This window comes from Coenobita brevimanus, chromosome 117 (assembly GCF_032717465.1).
Source record: "Coenobita brevimanus isolate Jiangsu-jjx chromosome 117, ASM3271746v2, whole genome shotgun sequence".
Taxonomy (NCBI): domain Eukaryota; kingdom Metazoa; phylum Arthropoda; class Malacostraca; order Decapoda; family Coenobitidae; genus Coenobita; species Coenobita brevimanus.
In genome coordinates, this window is record NC_137070.1 from 2,184,665 (window position 1) to 2,199,040 (window position 14,376).

A 14,376-nucleotide genomic window follows, 5' to 3' on the forward strand; every position below is an offset into this window, starting at 1 on the left:
TAGATATAAGAACCTGATCTCATTCGGCATATATGTAGATTTGACCCAACATTGTGTATATGTTATAGGTGAGATATGCAGGACCGTTAATGGAGTATTCTAGGCCCGGCTCGATTACAGTTATATATGGCTGTCGCTCTATATTACCTTTAAACTTTTGTGTAAGTTACTACATAAGGCGATTTGATATATATTAATATAACAGGGTGAAATTTGATGGTGTGTTTACTATATTAAGATTTTTACATTTTATGAAAAATCAAGCGGGGGGAGGGGGGTGTTTTATTGGGAGATTTGTAAATCTTGTGTTTATGTGGAGCTAATAATTTTGTATAAGAGAAATATACGGAGTTTAATCGCTTTAAGTAGAGATTAGAAGTCTCTCTTCTGGCCTAGATCTCTGGTTAAGCAAGTCTTGGGAGACATCTTTTGAGTGCAAATCAATTTTTTTTTATTAAACTATAGCCTATCGTTTGAAGTTGATAAATTATCTTCATTCGAGGGCTCCTTGGGCTCACTGATAGTAAAGGCCTAGGAGGAGAATTTAGAATAAAGAATAAACCTACTATTCTTCAGGAATAGACACTAGAAATTTCCAAAATGTAAGCGACTGGAAGGATTAGGGTAATTTTTACATCAAAAATTAGGAAGATGGCGGCAATCAAGAAGAATCGTAAGGAAAATGGCAAGCGGGCAGATCCTTTGGGATCAAATCCGCATTCATATGGTGAGTTTTTTTCTCGATCTGTGATTGTTATTTAGCTAGAACAGAAGTTAGGATTGTAACGGAGCATCTGATTAAGAGAGTTAAAATTGTAATAAATGATAGAATGATCATTGTTTTTTCTAGAAGTTTCTAGTCCTCGTGATTGGAAGTCACGTGTACTGGATATACTAAAAAAAACTTAAATTCTAAAAGGAGATCTAATCTCCATGATAAGAGCTTAAATCTTAGGCATTTATCTGCCATTTTAGAATGGAGTGGCCGAAATTTGAAGGTATTAGACTGTAAATCTAAAGGTGAGTGAGTTGCTCCTTCATTAATTTATAAGGTTTAAAAGGTTTTTACTTTTAATGAAAGTTTTGAAGACTTTTAGTTTAATTAACTTAAAACCTTGAGGATCCATACGAAATATATGGTAGGTAATTTCACCTTATCTTAGATCAAAACTTATCGTTCTTGTACACTAACATATACACTAAATATCAGTGAATACTCACATTTTTAGATTTGCAATCTAACGTCTTAACAATTCCACTATGAGATTTTAATGCAACGGTGTTTTTTTTCAGCAAATCATAAGGATATTGGAACTTTATATTTTGTTTTAGGAGCTTGAGCTGGGATAGTTGAAACTTCTATGAGGTTAGTAATTCGGCTGAACTGGGTCAACCAGGAAGGTTGATTGGAGATGATCAGATTTATAACGTAGTAGTTACTGCTCATGCTTTTATTATAATTTCCTTTATAGTTATACCTATTATAATTGGTGGTTTCGGAAATTGATTGGTTCCTTTGATGTTAGGTGCGCCGGATATAGCATTTCCTCGTATAAATAATATGAAGTTTTGATTGCTGCCTCCTTCGTTAATTTTGCTTTTAATGAGAGGGATAGTAGAAAGGGGAGTTGGAACAGGTTGAACTGTGTATCCTCCTTTGTCGGCAGCTATTGCTCATGCTGGGGCGTCTGTTGATTTGGGAATTTTTTCTTTGCATTTGGCTGGGGTTTCTTCTATTTTGGGTGCTATTAATTTTATGACTACTGTTATTAATATGCGACCACGAGGGATGACAATGGATCGTATGCCTTTATTTGCTTGGTCAGTATTTATTACGTCTATTTTGCTTTTAATTTCTCTACCTGTTTTAGCTGGTTCGGTTACTATGTTATTAACTGATCGTAATTTGAATACTTCTTTCTTTGATCCAGCTGGAGGAGGGGATCCGGTTCTTTATCAACATTTATTTTGTTTTTTTGGACATCCTGAGGTTTATATTTTAATTTTGCCTGCATTTGGTATAATTTCACATATTGTTAGTCAAGAGTCAGGAAAAAAACAGGCTTTTGGAAGGTTAGGTATGATTTATGCCATGTTAGCTATTGGGATTCTTGGTTTTGTAGTGTGAGCTCACCATATGTTTACTGTGGGGATGGATGTAGACACTCGAGCATATTTTACGTCAGCGACAGCGGTTCCTACTGGAATTAAAATTTTTGGATGGTTGGGAACTGTTCATGGGACGCAAATTAATTATAGACCTATGTGTTGAGGATTGGGATTTATTTTTTTATTTACGGTAGGAGGATTAACGGGGCTTGTGTTGGCTAATTCTTCGATTGATATTATTTTACATGATACTTATTATGTTGCAGTGCATTTCCACTACGTGCTCTCGATGGATGCTGTTTTTGGAATTTTTGCGGTGCTGGCGCATTGATATCCTTTATACACCGGGTTGGCGTTAAATCCTAAGTGGTTAAAAATTCATTTTTGTACTATTTTTTTGGGAGTTAATGTTACTTTCTTCCCTCAGCATTTCTTAGGGTTGAATGGGATGCCTCGACGGCATTCTGAGTATCCTAATGCTTATGCAGCTTGAAATGTTTTGTCATCTCTTGGATCTATGATTTCTTTAGTGGCTGTATTGGGGTTTATTATTATTATTTGAGAGAGGTTAGTGTCTTATCATGTAGTTGTGTTTTCGATGTATTTCCCTACTTCTATTGAGTGAAGACATGCATATCCTGCTGCAGATCATAGATATATGGAGATTCCTTTAGTTTCTAATTTCAAAAATGGCAGATAAATGCACTAGGATTAGGACCTATGAATGAGAATGCTATTCTCTTTTAGAATTAATTAATGGCAACTTGAGGGTATATGGGATTACAAGAAAGGGCTTCGCCTCTTATAGAGCAGTTAATTTTTTTTCATGACCACGTGATAGTAGTTTTAATTCTTAATACAGCTCTTGTAGGGTATATAATATCTAGATTGTTTTTTAATAGGTTTATTAATCGTGTTTTGTTAGAGAATCAAACGATTGAGGTGATCTGGACTGTTCTTCCTGCTTTGATTTTGATTTTTATTGCTTTACCTTCGCTGCGACGTCTTTATTTGTCGGATGAGGTTAATAATCCAAGTGTAACTTTGAAGTCTATTTGGCATCAGTGGTATTGAAGTTATGAGTATTCAGATTTTTCTCAGTTGGAATTTGATTGTTTATAGTTCCTACTGAGGAGTTCGGGGAAGCTGGATTTCGGCTTTTAGATGTTGATAATCGGGCAGTATTACCTTTCAATACTCAAATTCGAGTGTTAGTAAGGGCAGCAGACATTATTCATTCTTGAACAGTTCCTGCTTTGGGGGTGAAAGTTGATGCTATTCCTGGTCGTTTAAATCAAGTTAGGTTTTTATTTTCTCGTCCTGGTTTGTTTTATGGTCAGTGTTCAGAAATTTGTGGTGCTAACCACAGTTTTATGCCGATTGTAGTGGAGAGAGTTTCTGTTAAGTCTTTTTTGTCATGAGTTACATCTTCTGATGAGGCTTTGTTTGAATTTCACCAGATGACTGGAGTTTAAGTGTGGGTCTTTTAAACCTATTATAGTATAATTAGTTCTGGTGAGTGATAAAAAAAGATAAGCTAAGGTTAAGCTGATGGGTTCATACCCCATTTATGGGCATATTTCCCTCTTTTTAAGAGTTTAGGAATGGTATAGTTCATAGGAAGGTTGACGCTGATAATGTCAATTTTGTAATTTAGATATTACCTATACCTTGCAAAAGAAATAAGTAATTAATTTATATTTAATTGAAGAATTTTCTCTTTTCAATTTATTTTTCTTTTCCTAATTTGTTGTTTTTTTCTACTTTAGTTTCGGGGACTTTGCTTTCTATTTCATCTTGCTCATGATTTAGGGCTTGAGTTGGATTGGAGTTGAACTTGTTGTCGTTCATTCTACTTATAGTTACTAAAAGTAATCAGTATTCTTCAGAGGCGGCTTTAAAGTATTTTTTGATCCAGAGTTTGGGGTCTTCTTTAATTATTTTTTCGGCATCTTTTATGTTGATTTATTTTAGGGTTGCTTCTGTTATTTTGTTTTGTGCTTTGATTTTAAAGTTAGGAGGTGCTCCCTTCCATTTTTGATTTCCTCAGGTTATGGGAGGTTTGCTTTGACCTCAGGCTATAATTTTAATGATGATTCAAAAAATTGCTCCTTTGTTTCTATTATGTTATCTGGCTAGAGTGAGGATAATAGAGACTTATTTTTCTGTGGCTAGAATGTTATCAGCTGTTGTAGGTGCAGTGGGTGGTATTAATCAGAATTCTTTGCGTAAGGTGCTGACTTTTTCTTCAATTAATCATATTGGTTGGATGCTCTCTTCACTTTTGGTAAGAGAGGTGACCATGGGTATTTATTTTTTATTTTACCCTTTGATTTCTTTACCTATTGTTGTCCTTTTTCACTATAAGCAAGCTTTTCATTTTAATCATCTTTTGACTTATAATTTTTCTGTTGAGGTAAAGATGTTAGTATTTTTTTCTTTGTTGTCGTTAGGGGGTCTTCCTCCTTTCACTGGTTTTGTTCCGAAGTGAGTAGTTATTCAAGAGTTGGCGGAGGCAGGTAACTTTGTTTTATTAGTTGTACTTCTTGGATCTGCTCTTGTTACCTTGTATTTTTATCTTCGAGTGTCGATTATGTCTTTAACTCTTAGGACTCCAAAATTAGTCATTTCTGTTGTAGGTCAGCAGTGGTTTCAGTGGTTGATGCCATATTGCATGTTTGTTAATTTTGGGGGGCTTTTAATTCCGTTTATGATTATAATTGTTTGATTGATTAGTTAAAGAATAACGTTAAGTTTGTCAGGCTTAAGTTATCCTGTGAGAATATCATCCAATCCATCAATGGCTCCTGTTTTATGACTGAATTTAGTTATTATGTTTTTAATTAGGTTTGTTGTTTTTATTGTAATGAATTGTTATATTAGAGTTCCAAAAAAAAATTGAATCGAGAGAGGAGGAGATTGGTATTGAAGAAAAGATTTGAAAGTGATAGCAAGATTGTTTTCTGTTTTTGAACTTTCCTTTGGTTTGATGGAGTTGGAGTTAAATTGACTTTTCACTTTTTTAGGATTGATATTTTTGCCTTATATGTACAGTATTGGGTTTCTCCTTCTCGATGCTCTGTTGAATAAGTTAAATATGGCTTTGCATCAAGATTTTAAAAATATTCTTGGGCCGAGACAGCAAAGGAGAACTATTATTTTTGTCTTTATTTTCGTTTATTGTTTTTAATAATTTTTTAGGTCTTTTGCCTTGTTTTTACGAGATCTAGGCATTTAGTTATGACTTTGGGGTTAGCTCTTCCTCTCTGATTAACTTTTATAATTGATGGTTGGTTCAATCATACTCAGCATATGTTTGCTCATTTAGTCCCTCAGGGGATGCCCGTGGCTTTAATACCTTTCATGGTATTAATTGAAAGTATTAGGAATATTATTCGACCTGGGACTTTGGCGGTTCGGTTAATGGCTAATATGATGGCCGGCCATTTGTTGTTAACTCTTTTAGGGGGGACTGGTCCTTCGTTGACTTCTTATTTTTTAATTCTTTTATTTGTTGCTCAAATTTTACTTTTACTTGAATTTGCTGTTGCAGTTATTCAGTCTTATGTTTTTGCTGTTTGAAGGACTTTGTTTGCAAGAGAAATTAACTAATGGCATCATCACATGCACATCATGCTTATCATCTGGTAAAAATAAGACCGTGGCCTTTAACTGGGTCAATTAGAGCAATAATACTGACTACTGGGCTAGTTCAGTGATTTCATCAATTTAATATAGATCTTCTTGTTTTAAGGTTTGTTGTTGTTATCTTGACTATAATTCAGTGGTGACGAAATGTAGTTCGTGAAAGAACTTACCAAGGATTACATACTGGAGTGGTAGTTGCTGGGTTACGGTGGGGAATATTTTGTTTATTTTATCGGAAGTGTTTTTCTTGTTTTCGTTTTTCTGGGCTTTTTTTCATAGAAGGTTGGCACCGGCTGTGGAAATTGGTATAACTTGGCCGCCTAAGGGAATCGTTCCGTTTAATCCATTTCAAATTCCTCTTTTAAATGTTATTATTCTTCTGTCTTCAGGAGCTACAGTAACTTGAACTCACCATGCGATTATAGGATCTAATCATAACGAGGCTCTTCAGAGTCTTAGTATTACTGTGTTTTTAGGTGTTTATTGTACAGCTCTTCAGGCTTTCGAATATTTTGGAGCTCCGTTTACTATTGCCAATTCGGTTTTTGGATCTTGTTTTTTTGTAGCTACAGGTTTTCATGGCCTTCATGTATAATCATTGGTATTACTTTTTTAATGGTATGTTTGTATCGTCTTTATATGTGTCATTTTTCTCCAACTCATCATTTTGGCTTTGAGGCCGCTGCATGATATTGGCATTTTGTTGATGTAGTTTGATTGTTTCTTTATATTTTTATTTATTGATGAGGAGGGTAAAGTAAGTAGGTAGATTAGCAAGCGAAGTTTTGCACTTAGTTTCGGCCTAAGCTTTGACTATGTAGTCTCAAATTTTGATAGAAGCCAAAGGAGAGGCTAATCACTGTTAATGATTGAATTGAAGTAACCTTCCTATCAAGAGAAGAGCTATGGTGTAAGTGTAACACGATTCATTTTCGCTGTATAGTTATTTTTTTTTTTTTTTTTAGAAGCTAAGCACTTTTAGATGAATTAATCTCTTTCGCAACGTCAACGCAATGGTCTACAAATAAATTATATAAGTAAATATTAGAGAATGAAAGTATGAGAGTTAGAACTAGAAAATTTTTATGAAAGATTTAAAGTTTCTGTCACTAAATATTTGTTGAAGTTTAGGTGAGTTTATTAATGTTTGAAAGATTCCTTGACCTCCTCTGATTTCGGATCATCCTTTATCAATTAATTTAGAGTAGTTTTGGCCTAAGTTAAGGCTAGATTTGGATAGGTTAAACGTGGAAAGGAAGGGTAGGAATCATATAGAACCTGAAAATACAACTAGTGGGTAAAAACTGAGTTAGCTTAGCTTAAAGTTTACGTTCATGATGTTGAGTAGGTAGCCTATCAAGCCCCCGGGGATTCTGATTGTTAGTACAGTAATCACTCCAATATCCGGATCAATAGAGCCATCGGTAGGTTCGGATATTGGTTTTGTCCGGATATTGGGCCCCAGCTTATGGACTTGTACTTACGGACCCTAACACAGAGAAACACCTATACAACTCCCTCCGGACATGCATAGCACCTATTTAACACCCAAATCACACCAATAAGGCACATAAATGACTGAAATAAATGCAATAGACACATAAAATGTGGGTTTAGAAGTATGTTCATACATTAATAAACATTCTGGTACTTATGGACTCTAACCGAACCTAACCTAACCGAACCTAACCGAACTCTGAAAAACACATTCCTACTGCACATGCATGAGGTAAGTTTAGTATGGAAAGAAGTACAGTATGACACTTTCTGGTAAGTATAGTATGGGAAAAAATACAATATGAAACATTCTGGTAAATATAGTATGGAAAATAGTACAACATGAAACATTTTGGCTACTTACAGCAAGTCCCTGGCCACCTCGATGAATAACCGCCTCCTCTCGGACTCTGACAGTAAGAACGATTTCCTGAAGCACTTGCACTACACTCTTCCTGAAGTCTTGCACTGAACTTAGTCACTAACACACAGAAGTCCGTTCTTTTCACAGTGTTCACTTTAGTCCAAATAATGTTCCATTAAATTTAAGTGTTGCACATTAACTTTTCCCAAGTTTTTTTAAGTTTCCAAAGCCAAAACAAAGAAGGTTAGTTACGTTAAATTTCTTTTCTACTTAGTCTTTTCTCCCAACTTGAAAACCTTAACACAACACACCGTTTTTTTCACTGCACAACACTCAAAATTCCCGTGTGGTCTAGTGGAGAAGTTCTTGCTGTTTATTCACTGTCAGAGCCTGAGAGTATCACTGGCAGGCGTCCAAGGGGTGCATCGGTGAGTAGTGGTGATGGCGTACCGACTACAGAAGACTCTGAAGACAGCCGCAAACTCACGTCGAGCGGTGACTCCACTGTAGCTGATGTGCTGGGCTGTGGCTCGGAGCATGAGGGCCTGTCTTGGGGAGGCAACGGAGTGGAACCAGGGCTTGGCACAGCGGGGGTCACGGGCCTGAAAAAACTGTCAATCGTTGACTGACGCAAGGACCGACGATTCTGGCGATTGATGATGCGCTGCCTGAAAGCACGCACTTCTTCCACGAGTCCCAAGGGCCCCATCTCCCTGTCGCAGTCCGGGTGTTCCAGGTAGTCTAGGACGAACTCTAGATGTTCCCGGAGTGCGCTCAGCTTGGGGATGGCTGGAGTAGTGTCCTGCTGGGCGGAGTCTGCATCATCATCGCCTTCGTCGTCGGAATCTTCAAGTTCGGGACTGACACCAGCAACCGAAGACGCGATCTCGATATCAGACAACGTCTGATACCCAGGATCGCCCTCGTCGTCGTCCAACCACTCACGAACATCGTCCACATCAACATCGTCGCCGTGCGTAGGCCGTGCATGGAAGTCATCCACGTCAAACCCTAGGAAATCGTACTCCACATCTGTTCCGAGAAGCAGACGAGACCAACCATTTTCAAGAGTTTTCACAGGGACTTCCTTCCATGCACTAGCCCAGTTGTACAGCGCAGACTTGATGTTGTAGCGGCGAAGGTTTTCCAAAGTCCGCTTGCCTCGAGTGTCACGTCCTTCCTGCGCTCGTCCTCGTCCTCGAGAACCACCATCACCTCGTCCAGGAACTTCCGACGGTACAGGCGCTTTGTTGCCACGATCACTCCTTGGTCCATTGGTTGAATGAGAGCAGTCGTATTAGGTGGCAGAAACATGCACCTAATACGGCCATTCTCAGCAACCAAGTCCTTGTCGCACGGGTGGGCAGGTGCATTGTCGAGGAGAAGGAGAGCCTTTACCTGGTCGCGAGGAATTCCCAGTGTCTTCGTCTGGTAATGTATGACCTCCTTGACGAAGTGATGGTGAAACCAGTCTTTGAAAATCACAGCTGTGAACCATGCTTTCAAAGAATGGTACCATACGACAGGAAGGACATCCATCACCCCACGAAGGCACCGAGGCTGCTTTGCACGGCCAACAATAACGGGCTTAAGCCGGTGCATGCCGTTAGCATTGGCACAACACAAAGCAGATATCCGTTCCTTAGAAAGCTTGCGGCCAGGTACACGCTTCTCCGTCTCATCGGCGAGAGTGTTCGTGGCACCGAGCGATAGAATAGGCCAGTTTCGTCAGCGTGCTATAGACTTGACCGAGAGTGAGGCCCTCCCTGTCGATCAAGCCTTTCACCTTGTGCCGAAACTCGTCCACCCATCCTCGTTAGCGTCCAATGCTTCGCCATGTGCTTTACGGTTAGTAAGGCCATGTCGCAACTTGAACGCGAAGAGCCAACCCTCGGATGCCTTGAAGTCTAGAGCGTCGTGAAGCCTTGCAAACTTCTCAGCAGCAGCCTTCAGCTCCGTTCCACGTACCATCACACCAGCTGCACGTTGCTGTCGATACCAAATCAACGTGGAGCGGTCGATCTCTGCATACTTGGGAGTAAACATAACCTTCCTCTCCACGTTGCGTTTGCTTCTCGACGAGAAGTCAGCCGTGTACTGCATGAGCTTGTCTCGGGAACGCTTGATATCAAACAAAGTCGACCGGGCCAGGTTGAACTCGCGGAGAATGCGAGAGGAAGACCAACCCGCATCAACCTTCTCCAATATCTCCCGTTTCTTCTCCAGAGTCAACACCACTCTCTTCCTTTTCTCAGGAGGCGGGGCCATCATCACACACACTAAGAGTAGGGCAGAGAGCAGCAGGAGGCCTTGCAGCAAGTACGGCACCACCACAAAAGCGAGCACGTGGGCAGCCATTACGAAGAGCGCAGGTCCAGTCGCGGTGAGAGACAGGCGGGAAGTGGGGAGGATGCAGCGGCGCTCTATCGGACGTCGGAGGAATGACTTAGACCAAAACAATGCTCTCACGCGGCGCGCGCGGCAAGTTCAAATTACGGACGGCAAAAAATCGTTTTTTTTTCCAATTTTTTTGGATTTTCGGACCATTTTGGGAATGTTTGATCCCAGGACGATAAGGTTCGGTTAGTGGGGATGTTCGGTTATTGGGCGTCCGGATATTAGAGTGATTACTGTACTACATTTTTCATAAGGGGGGAAAGGCAAATTACGTAGGATTCAGGAAAGTTTAATCAATATAGCAGGGCTCCACTAAGAATGGCTCCTCTTCTAAGGGCCAGCATAGGAGAAGTTATGATAGAAGATGAGTCGTCAATATTTCTAAATCTGGCTAAGTTAAATTCTCCTGTTATAGAGTAGAAAATTAAGCGAAAGGTGTAACACGCTATTAATATAGTTGCGAAGATATAAAGGAATAGGATCATGGTATTGATTCATCTTATAAAAGCAACCTCTAGAATGAGGTCTTTAGAATAGAATCCTGCCAGAAATGGGGTCGCGCATAATGCTTGATTTGCTAAATTTATACATATACAAGTCAGGGGCATGGAGGTTACTGATCTCCCTATCAGTCGAATGTCTTGGTATTCTTTTATATTATGGATTATGGCTCCGGCACATATGGATAGGAGAGCTTTAAATAGTGCGTGAGTGAGGAGGTGAAAGAATGCAAGGTCTTTGAATCCCAGGGATAAGGTTCTTAACATTACACCGAGCTGGCTAAGGGTGGATAGGAAAATAATTTTTTTTAATCATATTCAAAATTAGCTCCAAGTCCTGATATAAATATTGTCAGGGAACTAAAAAGAAAGAGACTTGGTAAAATTGTTTCGGATAGTGCGGGTCTAAATCGAATGAGAAGATACACTCCAGTCGTAACAAGGGTTGAGGAGTGGACCAGTGCTGAGACTGGCGTTGGAGCGGCCATGGCTGCAGGAAGTCAAGCGGAGAATGGAATTTGAGCTTTTTGGGTTATTGCTGCTATGACAATAAGTCTTTTTATTAATAATGTGAAGTTATCATCTAGGTAGAATACATGGAAAATAAAGTTTCAGCCTCCTTCGATAAATATTAAGGCGATTCTTAAAAGGATTGCGACATCCCCTACTCGGTTAGATAAAACGGTTAGCATCCCAGCGTTCGCGGATTTTTCATTTTGATAGTAGATTACTAGAGCATAGGATACTAATCCTAGGCCATCTCATCCTAGGAGAATACTAATTAAGTTTGGGCTAATAATCGGGAAGATTATGGATAGTACGAAGGCTAGAACTAAGTATATAAATCGATCTAGGTTAGGGTCCCCCTCTATGTATCTCCCTCTATAGAAGAGCACTATGGCTGAAATGAATATAACGAATCCTATGAATATTAGAGATATTCAGTCGAAGATGTATGTTGCGACAATAGAGGATGAGTTGATTGTTAGGATTTCTAATTCGATAACGTAACATGTTTTGTCAAATAAGCATAGAAGGGATATAAATAATGAAATTACAGAAAAAAATATTAGGAAGACTATTCTTGTCAGGTGTATTGAAATGTTTCAAATCATGGTTTAGGATAAAATTTTTATTTTTTTTAGCTCCACAAACTAACGATTTAGTAATAAACTACCCAAACTAATTAAGTTTAAAATAAAAGTTGATATAAAAAAAAATGAGATTAAGAAAAAAGTTTACTAGAGATTGGGTATGATTAGGTTTCTTTTTAGAATTAAAATATTCAAGGGAATGCAATGAGGTCTTAAAACTAAGTATTCTCGAACTTTTCCTGAGCAACAGTAGTATAGGGACCTAGAAAATACACGATGCTGGCTAAGTGAGTATAGATAAAGAGTGTAAGCTGCTCTGAAGAAGGATAGTAATATAATTCCTAGTGATGGTGGTGGTCATAATAGCAATGGTGGTGGTAGTAGTGGTGGTTATGTTGTTTGTTGGTTGTGGTGGTGGTGGTTATGTTGGTGTTGGTGGTGGTGATGGTTGTTGTGGCAAACTTTGTGAGTGGTGGTGTTGTGGTAGTGGAAGTGGTGTAGTGGTGGCAGTGCCGCTATTGGTAGTGTTACTGGTGGTTGTAGTAGCAGAAGGGGTGGTGGTGGTGGTGGTGGTGGTGGTGTCGGTAGTGCTGGGGGCTGTAGGGATAGTGGTGGTAGTGGTAGTGATATAGTAGTAATGGCGTTGGTGATAGTGGTGGCTGATGGTAATGGTCGTGGTGGCAGCGTTGGTTATGGTAGTGGTGGTGATGGTGGTGTACTGGTGGTCGATGTGCGCGTGACAGTGGTGATAGTTGTTGTGGTGGTACTGTGGTGTTTGTGGTGGTGATGCAATAATTCATTCATCCTCTGTTTCCATTGAATCAGTAGTTCATGCAGTCCTTTCGAAAAGTACAGGAGTGTATTTTAAATCAGAGAAGTTTTACTGTTATTATTATTATTATTATTATTATTATTATTATTATTATTATTATTATTATTATTATTATTATTATTGTTATTATTATATTATTATTATTATTGTTATTAATATTTATACAACTCCTCACACAGAGTTCCTTCAACCTGTAAATAAAGTATGATGTCTTTTGTACTGCATTATATTTTCTATACTTCCGCATACGACAATCAGCTTTATTCCTTTACTCCAGTGACGTATTTTACAAAACCCTTCTTACTAATTAAAGACGATTTTCTTGACATTAGGTGAGACTTCTCAGACTTGACGGGACAGATACAGCCTTCATCAGCCCCTTCACTGGAACGTGTCTCCTCGAGGATCAAGAAAATCGTCTAGTGGTACCAAGAATAACAGAAACACGTGCGATAATAATAATAGATGCGGGACTGTCAGGGTCTTATAATGGGGCATCGCTGAAGTCTACGGGAGTGAAGCAAGTCTTGTCCGACAAACCTTAGGGAGTGACTGACAGCCGCGGCCAATTCAAGAGATGCCCTCACATCTAAAAATGCGCCGCAGAAGTGAAAGAACTGAAAGTAGAACATCAAACCCTTAGCATTATAGTGTGGGTATATTTAATCCACGCTACCGTCAGACGATTTTTTTTTTTTTTTTTTTTTGGGGGGCAGCTCAAGGTACAGTAGATCTCATGGTGAAGTGGTTACTCCTGTAGTGAAGGGGTTAAGGGCGAACGTGTGTGTATGTATGTATGTATGTAGGAGGTTGTTATACGTAGGAAAGATGAGGTTTGTGGAGAGAAGTGTGTTTTGTTGTGGAGCTCGGTATGGTTCCTTAACCAATTCTAATCTCATTCTTCTCGGTGTTGCTCTGTGCTTATCATGTCTTAATCCACGAATGCATCCCTTACTTATACATTATTATCGGTGTTATGTATAAAGACAGTAGTAGGTGGTGGCGAACATCATCCACTCACTTGATGTGGTGCTGCCTACTTCTTCCTTAGCCTTTACCATTCTTTTTCTGTGCCTGCCCTCCTCTCTTCCTATTTCTCCCATCTTTCCTGTCACTTCTTATTATTTTTCTTTCCATTACAGATGGCTTTACATTGAGTGACAAGCTAAATTGTTTCCTGTAAGCCAAGAAACCATTTACAACGCTGGGTGGTAACTATATAACCAAACCATACGTGCTCCCTACGTGGGGAGCACCCACAAGGGGGTTGGTGGGGTGCCCCTCCCTGTAAAATAAATAACTCAGGTTAAATGGTCACCCCTTACGGGATTATGGCGTCTGGCAATAGATAGATAGATAGATAGATAGATGTATAAAGGGTGTTTTTAACTCTACAAGCATCCGGTATCGTCTGGCTTAGTTCAATATAGTCTGTACACCATTCTCCAGAAATGCCTTATTATATACTAACAAGACAGAAGCATTGAAATAAATGTAATGGCAACAGAGCTACATATCTAGAGTTAAATGTCGATATATCTGCCCTAAATAACCAGCAAACATGTAAGCGGTAGTCTGCGAACATAATCGTTTACATCATCTGGATATCTTGATCATTCATGCAGAAATATTTTGAATGTGTTAGGTATTTTTACTGACTCCTCTTGGTGTACAATTACACAGGTAATGCAAAATAAACATGTGGAAATCAAAATAAGACATTGCAGTTCTTAATTACTTCAGTTCATCTTCATCAAGACAGATGTTTAATTAAGACGCTGAGGCAACATGACAGTTTCGATACCCTTGACGTCAAACCTGGTTAGAGACCACTATTTTTTATGTGAAAAAAAAAAAATTAATAATACAAGTGGATATGCTTAAAAATTACTGGGCTAATATGTCTTTGGTATGATGCCTATGATGCTCCACAGA

General features: G+C 38.9%; 2 pseudogenes; both read left to right on the top strand.

The window, feature by feature from the left end:
* Window positions 1–2,865: 2,865 nt before the first annotated feature.
* Window positions 2,866–3,530, top strand: LOC145418963 (cytochrome c oxidase subunit 2 pseudogene; annotated as a pseudogene).
* Window positions 3,531–5,705: 2,175 nt separating this feature from the next.
* Window positions 5,706–6,501, top strand: LOC145418907 (cytochrome c oxidase subunit 3 pseudogene; annotated as a pseudogene).
* The last annotated feature ends 7,875 nt before the right edge of the window (window positions 6,502–14,376 follow it).